This window comes from Alexandromys fortis, unplaced genomic scaffold (genome assembly GCF_014885135.2).
Source record: "Alexandromys fortis isolate MF-2015 unplaced genomic scaffold, M_Fortis_MF-2015_v1.1 scaffold_185, whole genome shotgun sequence".
In the NCBI taxonomy this organism is placed as follows: domain Eukaryota; kingdom Metazoa; phylum Chordata; class Mammalia; order Rodentia; family Cricetidae; genus Alexandromys; species Alexandromys fortis.
The window spans coordinates 3,241,135-3,250,757 of NW_026068094.1; the positions used below are offsets into that span (position 1 = coordinate 3,241,135).

Consider the following 9,623-nt stretch of genomic DNA (forward strand, 5'->3'; position numbering starts at 1 on the left):
AAGAGGCTTAACTTCATAAAGAGAACTTCTTGGATCCTTCCTCGAATCGTCCGTGATGCTCCAATAACTGGAGCCCGTACATTCTATACTGATGCCAATAAAACAGGGAAGGCAGGTTACAAATCGGAAGACTTGGGTAAGGTGGAACAAAGTCCTTATGATTCTGTCCAGAAGGCAGAATTATATGCCATTCTTATGGTGCTAAGGGATTTTAGAGAACCTATTAATATAGTTACTGATTCACAATACGCAGAAAGAGTTATTTTACATATTGAAACTGCTGAATTTATACCTGATGATACAGAACTAACCTCATTTTTTATCCAGGTTCAAAATTTGATCAGGAACAGGCTTTGGCCTTTGTACATAACACACATCCGATCCCATACGGGTCTGCCAGGTCCTCTAGCACAAGGTAATGCAGAAATTGATCAATTATTGATTGGTAGTGTGCTACAGACTGTAACAAAACATGAACGATGATGCTGAGGTGTTGAGATAGATTTCAGAAATTTTGTAAAAAAAAAAAGATCTTCCATGAGAAAGAACAGGAAAGATGACCATAGGCAGCAAAGAATGTGTGTGACTGAACATACAGAAACAACCCATGTTAGACAGCCTATCCAAAAAAGAGTGTCATTGGCCAAGAAGTAAACAGTAAGGACATTTGGTTTTAGAGCAAGAGTTTTCTCTTATTTTCTGAACTTCAACAACGCATGAGGTATTTTCATTAATGATCAGGAATTTCCCCCTAACCAACTATTTTAGTTTAAACCAAACAAAAGTTGTAGTGCCCCTTTAAGGAGAAGTTGTAAAACGGAGATCTCAAAAGAAATGGGGAAAGATGGTGGAAGTCAATCTCCAGGCTCTGGGTCACAGAGTGACAGGAATATACATACAATTCCATCTGTATCTCGAGGAGACTTGGGCCCACATCATTTTGCACACATGACCAATCGCCAGAATTGCCCTGTTTCGGGTGATGACAAACCAAGTATTTAAACATCAGGCAGAATTCAAGGTCAGAGAAAAATGTTTGGGCAAATCTGTCACTTGAAACTTCTCACCTGGAAGTGGAAACTGCCTATGTCTCGGCACTTCTTTGCAGATCAACTCATATAATATGGGTAAAGAGCGTGGTATAGTGCTTGATTTCAGAAAATGACATTAGAGGCCATATTCATGCGACTAATTGGACACGTGTTTGCTTGTTCCCTTGATTTAGAAAGACTTTACGATCCCATTTGCTATTGTTTTGTTTGCAAACCTATACAGCTAAAAGCTGAGTGCATAGAATATGGTGTCAGAATGCCAGTGAGTAGGCCTTTTTAACGCAAGTTCCAAATGTGAACATATATTGACAGTTACTTCCAAATGAGCTTTTTTTTTTTTTTTTTTAAATGACTCTCCTTCTCGGTTCAGAAATTATGCAGACAAATTCTTCCTTAGCGCTCAAACTCTAGCAACTGACTAAAATCTAAGCGAAAGTTTCCTATTCTGTCTTTTTCCACCTGGCTCCCGATTCCACCCCTAAAGACTATTGGGAAGACGTCTGAGAAAAAGGCTGTCTCAAGTTCCCCTCCACAGTATTCACTAAAGCTTTCCGTTAGGTGGAATAAAGTCTAAAGAATGAAGAAGGTGTTTCTGAAAGGGTCTCAGTTCCTACAACCCCCCTCAGGCTCCACTAAGACCCAGTAAGTTAGGGAAACCACTAGTCCTCCACTACCCTCTCCTGCATCCCTCGCCCCGCCCTCTGGTAACCTAGGTTACAGTCACGCCCTTCCTCTCTAGCTGACCAGTCATAAAGGCTGATGTTACCGGACAGGGTTTGCCTAGCTTGAAGCTCTTCGCTGGTCATTGGCTTTGAGTGTATGATCAGAAGCGGAACTGAACTAATTTCTCTTATTTATTTGTTTATTTATTTATATTAATTAATTCATTTATTCATTTATTTATACTAATTCATTTATTATATTCATTTATTTATATTCATTTATCAATTCATTTATTCATTTATTCATTTATTTATTGTATTTATTAAGTATTTCTGCCTCCTCCCCGCCACGGCCTCCCATTTCCCTCCCCTCCCCCCATCAAGTTCCCCTCCCTCTCAGCCCCAAGAACAGTGAGGGTTCCCTGCCCTTTGGGAAGTCCAAGGACCTCCCACCTCTTCGAAGATGAGTTTCACTACTGTGGAAGTTCCAAAAGCGTGAGTGAGGAAGTAGCTAGCCAGGACTTCCCGGTGGGGGGCGGAGACTCGCCTGCCAGAGCAGGGGGGAGGAAGTTACTGGCTTCCAGCTGCAGGTGGGACCCCCCAGGTCACCCCGGCTGTCCTCGGGGCCATGGTGCAGCCGAGACTTTAGGCGATCCCCAGGTGAGCGGCGACTGCGCCGCGCCCGACAGGGTGCATGCCGGTTAGCCGGCGAGGATGCAGCCCGCACCTGCGAGCATCCCGAGCTGCTGCCGCTGCGGCAGCCGCAACCACAGCGCGACCCGAGGATGCGGTGCTAGCGGCTGCTGAATTTTCCCCTGTAGAGAGCCAGAGGAGAAAAAAACCGAAGAAACCCCGCCAAAATCTCGGCTTGGTTCGTTTTTTGAGCTGATCAAAACTAATTTTTTTGTGAAAATGCCCTGCGCCTGTAATCGGAACAACTGGAGGCAATGGATCGGACCCCTGCTTGTACTTATTACCTTAATTTTCATCCTCGTCTCGGTTCCCTTTGGTGTTTGGGAAGTTCAAAAAAAAAAGGTAGGAGGGTCCAGCACCTCTACCCTTTTCCTAAGCTCATTGGCAGAATCCCTTTGTCTGCCCTCTCATGCTTGGGGTCTGAAAAACATTTTGTCTTTAAACATACAGACCCGTCTGATTTCATTTTGCCGCTACAACTGGAGGTGGGACCCGGTGGAGAAAATAGTCAATGTTGCTGCTTAGAATGCTTTGCTGATACCCATCAATTCCCAGAGAATTCTTCTTGAAATCAGATCTGCTGTGCAGATATTGATCTTAACCAGATAAAATAAGCTACCTTGAAAGCTACGTTCTGGATTTTAGAAGCTCTTCCTGAAACGAAAGGATTCCCTTTAGTTTGACTTGCATATTGTTTTTACGTTTGAAGTTACGTCTTTTGTTTCTTTCTTTAATGGGATAAAGTCTTATGTAGACCATGCTCTTTGAAATTTGCCTTGTAGCCTAGAATAATCCTCCAAGCACATTCTCAGCACTTCTGATTATTGAACGCTGGGGATGGAACCCAGGGCTGTGTGCATTTGAGGCAAGCAAGCATTCTCCCATCTGAGCGACATTCCCAGACTTGAAGTTACTCCTCAGTAAGAGAGAAGTTTTACTAAAGTTCCTTGTGTATTCATTTCTTCTTTCTTCTTTCTCTCTCTCTCTCTCTCTCTCTCTCTCTCTCTCTCTCTCTCTGTCTTTCTCAAGGGAAAAGTTTTACTAAAGTTCCTGTGTATTCATTTCTTATTCCTTCCTTCCTCCCTTCCTTCCTCCTTCCCCCCCTCCCTCTCATCCTCCCTCTCTTCCTTACTTCCTTCATTTCTTTCTTTTCTTAAATGTATTTGTTGGTGTATTTGTGGGATGGCCCGGTTGTGGATGTCAAAGGATAGACATGTTGGGGGAGTTGGTTCTCTCCTTCCTTCTTGAGTGCTGAGTGAGGACAGAGCACAAGGGATCAGTGCAGCTTTGGAGGCAAGCACCTTAGCCGAGCCATCTCTCTGACCCACCCTTCATTATGTGTTGATGTCATGCTGTGACATTAGTAAAGCATTGCAAGCTGGGTACCTAACATGTCCATAATATATGTATAAAGGGAACTTAGAATTATTGATTAATTAATAACCAGAAAGTACTTTTATTGAGAAACACTTATTTTGGAAGAGTTATGACATACCATGTAGATGACCCCTCCCCTTTGATTGTGGAAAATATTTTAGTTAAACAGTGTGTCTAGCCATATTTGTAGGGTGCTTTTGTTCACTAAACTTTTATTGGCTTCTCTTATAGTCCATATAGCTAATTCAGGCTATTAAAATATGACATTAAGTATTTCTCATTTGTTAAGTTTTTAGGTTATTTGAAATTTGTTGTCCATATTTGGGTATAGCAATCTTAATATAAATATAATTTCCTCATTTAGTAGTCCTTGGAATATAGTATAGAAAGGTGAGTGAAATGTGTACCATTTCTGCTTAAGACTTCTCTTAGTTGTGAGCTGCAGTTTCAAAGCGCCTCTAACCTTTCAGACCAATTCTGATCTGCAGTGTAAACTGCCAACACCCCAAGTCAAGTCCCTCAAGTTCTGATAGGGATGTCTAATGGAGGGTGTGCAGATGAGCCTGTCATACTGCACTGGATATGCAAGTCTAGATCTCAGAACCGCTTCAGCTGCAGATACTCGTTTTGTCTGCTCTCTCTGCCCTAAGAAAATGCCATAAACTGGACTGTGACGATGGCTCAGCAGGTAATGCAATAGCCAAGAAAGCCTGACCCCGAGTTCCCCTCTATAGCCAACATGAACGGTGTCTATGGCAAGAGGAAGGTAGACACATAGTTGCCTAGAAACTTGCCAGCCGTCTGGCCTGGCATATGCAGCACAGCAGCAGAAACAAGAGAGACCCTGGCTCACAAGGTGGAAGGAGAGCTGATTTCCCAGAGTTGTCCTCTGACGTGCACACATGCACTCACACCTTCACCCACACCTGCACTCATACCTGCACACCTGTACCCACACCTGCACTCACACATGCACACCTGTACCCACACCTGCACACCTGTACCCACACCTGCACTCACACACGTGAAAGCACATGTTTATGAACTGAGTGCCTTCAACAGGAATTTATCTTTTCACAGTCCTGAAAACTATTTTGGAGTCAGATATCATGGGGGCCAGAGGGGTTGCTCTCTGGGGAGGGTGCTCTCAGGTCACAGGTGGCCATGCTTTTGCTGAATCCTCAGGTTGTTGCCCATCTCATTTTGCGATCACCAGCCCTGTGAGACTATGACCTCATTTACCTAAGTCACTTCCCATCAGCCTTATGCCCAAATATGGCCGTTGGCATTTGAGGTTAGGTTTCAGCCTCTGAAAGGGGCGCACACCTAGGTACTCCCCCAGGTGTACTCCTAGGTATGGTCAGACTTGAGTCAATGCCCGCAGTTAGAGAATGCTTTAGATCAAGGACTCAGAGAAGGAACAACGGCAGAGGACCTGGCACCACTATTTCACAGGAAATTCAAAGAACAAAGTGAATGCCCGGGAAGGAGGGTTTTGGGGAACATTGTGACTGGTGTCCATTGTTGCCACCCTGTCTCATGTTTCACAAGTAGAAAGGTCATTGAGAGCTCAGCGATTTCACTGCAGTTGAAGGTCTAAAGCCAGAACAGAACTGTTTAAGTGGGAATGTGTGTGTGGTAGAAGCTTAGAATCCAGAGAATCTTTGAGTTTTGAAGATTTGACTCTGAAGGGCCCTGGGAAATGATAGCACCATGGGCAGAGAAGACTGAGATTACAAAGGCTTTGTTTTGTGTTTAAGGTTAGAGGTATTAGCTAGAGCATATCCTCAAGATCGCTCTCATTCATTCTGTAACTATGATTTTATTTAACCCTCTGAGAAATGCCGAGTACAGGAGATTCCCTCTGTGGACGAGGACACTGAGGCAGAGAGAAGTGCCCACAGCGCTGCCGTGCTGTGGCACGTGACTGCAGCGGTGGCTGTGGTGGCTGTTTTTCCTGTCGTATGGTTTATGACTGCTTGACATGGAACATTCCCCCTAGCAGCACTCTGGAGGACACTTGGTCTGCACAGTCCTTGGCACACACGGCGCTGGTCCTCACTCAGACACGATTCCGTGGGCAAAGATAGTATGGGAATGTTTTGTTTTGTTCGAGGAGGGTTCTTTTGGTTGTCCTGGAGCCTCCTCCTTGGACACACACTAAAGGTGTGTGCTCTCAACGCCCCTCTAACTCCAGGTCCAAGGACTCTAGCGCCCTCTTCTGGCCTCAGCAGATGCCCATACATGCACATACCCACACAGACACAAACATACGTAGAATTTTTTAAAAAGTAAATCTTTTTTAAAAATTGCAACTACATATTTTGGAAATGCCAAGCAGGATTAGAAATCAAATGAAAACATAAGAAATAAAAATATTGATCTTTATAGTTTTAATATCAGAATCTAAACTAATGTGTTCTTTTGTTTTTCAAGGTTGGAATCCACACTGAAGCATGGTTTATCGCTGGTGTCTTTCTGCTGTTGACAATCCCTGTGTCCCTCTGGGGGATTGTGCAGCACTTAGTGCATTACACGCAACCAGAACTTCAGAAGCCCATTATAAGGTCAAATCTTAATGTATTTGCTACTACTAGTGTTGACTGACATAACTCATACACGATATTAAATGTTATTATATGTTTTACTTTCAATAGGATTCTTTGGATGGTCCCAATATACAGTTTGGATAGCGTAAGTATATTTTATTGTATTGTATTAAGAATTCTTGGGCTGGAGAGATGGGTCATCTCTCTCTCTCTCTCTCTCTCTCTCTCTCTCTCTCTATTTTTAGATAGGGTCTCACTGTATTCCTGGCTGTCCCAGAACTCACTCTGGGGACCAGGTTGACCCTGAACTTACAGAGGGCTTCCAGTTTTTTGACAGAGGTTTCTGTCTCCCCCAGTCCTACAGCTGTTCAGTCTCAAAGAAACACACAGAACTCTACATTAATTATGAACTGGTTGGCCTATTATCTCGGGCTTCTTATTAACTCATCCTTATATCTTACATTAGCTTGTAATTCTTGTCTGTGTTAGCCACATGGCTCAGTACCTTATATCAGTGAGGCAGTTTCATCTTGTTTCCTCTGCAGCTGAGGGAGGGCTGCAGACTGAATCTTTCCTCTTCCCAGAATTCTCCTGTTCTCGTCACCCCACCTATACTTCTGCCTTATTAAAATACAATTGACAGGGTGCAGACCATTGTCCCACAGCACCTGTCTGTCTCCCTAGTGCTAGGATTAAAGGCATATAGCACTGCAACTGGCTAAGCTCACTTTTTTTAATGTTGGCAAAGAAGATAATGTAATGAAAATGAAGCTGTTTCAAATATTTCTAATGTGTAGTTCTTTTCCTGCGATTGTCCTAAAGACAATTGTAGGCATACTGCAGGGATGTATCTCTCACCACTACTCTTTAATATATGCTCGGAATTAATAACAGTGACAGCCCTGGAGGTTGAGGAGATAGGGGTGCAGATAAGAGAACCTCCATGAGTTCAAGACCAGCCTGGTCTGTCTAGTGAGTTCCAGAGTGCAGACCTGGGGTCAGGAGCTGTTTTACAGGTATCTTCCAGGATTGGCTGAACCCGTAACCCGTAGACGCAGATTCTCGAGGATCACTATCACACTTTTCTGTTATTATTTTGTCACCTCGCCCCCCAAAAGAGGAGAAAAAGGAAAGGACAAAAGACTTTCCACAGTGAATGTAACTACTCTGGTGGTTAGTTATAAGAAAATGGCTTTAGCCGGGTATGGTGTTACACACCTTTAATCCCATCCCTCAGGTGGAACTCTGTGAGTTGGAGGCCAGCCTGGTCTACCTAGTGAGTTCCAGAATATCCAGGTTACATAGACTGTCTGAAAAAAAAAAAAAAACAAGAAAGACACAGATGTCTTCAGGAGTCTTTTCTGTGATCATTTTTTCCCCTTAATTTCAGATAATGTGAGAACGCAATTAACTTTTGTTTTTATATTCCTTATTTGCCCCAGCACTTACCTGTTTTGTTAGCTGTATTGAAGCTGCTTGTTGCACATCAAGGCATGTGTTACAGGGCTGGAGATGCAGCTCAGTGATGGAATGCAGCCTTGCATTCCCTGGCCTCCTCCCCAGGTGAATCCATTCTGGATTATGGTAGTTTGCGGCAAGCATGAGAAACGATCTCCAGGCTCTAGAGTTAGCTTCTGTGAGTGGGGTGAATTCACGTTATGTCGGTGACAGGTCTTTAACGTCTTGTTTTCTCGTAGTGGTTGGCTTTGAAATATCCCAAAATCGCCATCTACGTGGACACCTGGAGGGAGTGCTACGAAGCTTACGTTATTTACAACTTCATGATATTCCTTAACAACTACCTGACAATCCGGTTCCCCAACTTGGTGCTCCACCTGGAAGCTAAAGATCAGCAACAGCATTTCCCCCCTCTGTGCTGCTGTCCACCCTGGGCTATGGGAGAGTAAGTATGTTTGTCTTTAATGGGCCTCCGCGTGGGCTTTCAGTATCAGTCAGCTGTTTTTATTATTTGTTGTTTTGTTTTCCATTTATGTTGGAAGTGAACACTCCAGTAGAAAAGTCCATCAGTGTACTGTAGGAGAGAACCTTAGAAAACATTTAGTCAGCATCCTTTTCACAGCTTTTCACACGGAGCAAGGAGCCTCCGTGATCTTGTCTGTGATCACACAGCTAATTGTCTCACTGCTGGGACAAAATGACTGACAAGAGCAACTAAGGAACAGAGTTTGTGGGGCCAGTCCATTGTGGTGGGAAGGCGTGCGGCCAGTGCACCTGCTGTCAGGAGGCCGAGGAAAGCCAGAGCTCTGCTCACCGCCTCCTCTGTGCAGTCCAGGCCACAGCCTGGAGAATAGGCTGCCACCCTCGGTGGCTCCCTTGTCCCAGGAAATCTTTCTGAGAACACATTCTTACAGGTACATATGCACAGTTGATCTGTGCCTCAGTTTCTCTCCTGGAGTATGTGTGTGTTAGAGCTTTCATTGTCACTTCTAGCAAAAATTTCTGAGGTAATCGGGTTTATTTGCACTGTTAATGAGATCATTGGGTCCTGTTGATTTGAGGTATGTCATGGCAAGATTGGGAAACAAGGAAAGACCAAGGTCCCAGTACTTTCTACTCCTTCTGTTACACACCTTGTGACTTTAATTTGGAGGCTTTGAGATGCTCTGATGCCACTGGATAGTTGAGCTTTGGTGTTCTCTTCTCTTGCAGAATGCTGACTTATTGGTGCAGATTTGGAACATTGCAGTATACTGTGATCAGAACAGTCACCACACCGACGGCGTTGTAAGTGTCACCTTTCTGGAGCTGGGTTTATTTTATCTTCTTGATACATGCCAGGGAATACAGCTCAGTTAATAAGAGTGTTTGCCTTGTATGCACAAAGCCTTGGGTTTAATTCCACAGAAACCGAGCCGGGCGATGGTGGCGCACGCCTTTAATCCCAGCACTCGGGAGGCAGAGGCAGGCGGATCTCCGTGTTGAAATAAGAGCGGCGGGGCTGCTTCCCCGGCACCCGGCCGCCCGCATGGCTAGTTTATACCCAGAAATAATTACACGGAAACTGTATTCTTTCAAACACTGCCTGGCCCGGCTAGGTCCAGTTTCTTATTAGCTAGCTCTTACATATTGTTCTAACCCATTTCTAATATTCTGTGTAGCCCACGAGCTGGCTTACCAGGGAGGATCTTAACCTGCATCTGTCTGGAGCGGGAGCATCATGGCGACTTCTCGACTAAGCTTCTTTTTCCCAGCATTCTCCTCTGTCTACTCCGCCTACCTAATTTTCTGTCCTATGAGGGCCGAGGCAGTTTCTTTATTAATAAGAAATC

The 9,623-nt window shown here is 44.3% G+C and overlaps 1 long non-coding RNA gene across 1 annotated transcript; it reads left to right on the forward strand.

Annotated features, from left to right (window-relative positions):
- Window positions 1–6,193: 6,193 nt before the first annotated feature.
- On the forward strand, window positions 6,194–8,584 carry LOC126489150 (uncharacterized). Its single transcript, XR_007588870.1, has 3 exons — window positions 6,194–6,351; window positions 6,442–6,478; window positions 8,031–8,584. It is a non-coding gene; the product is annotated as an uncharacterized lncRNA (long non-coding RNA).
- The last annotated feature ends 1,039 nt before the right edge of the window (window positions 8,585–9,623 follow it).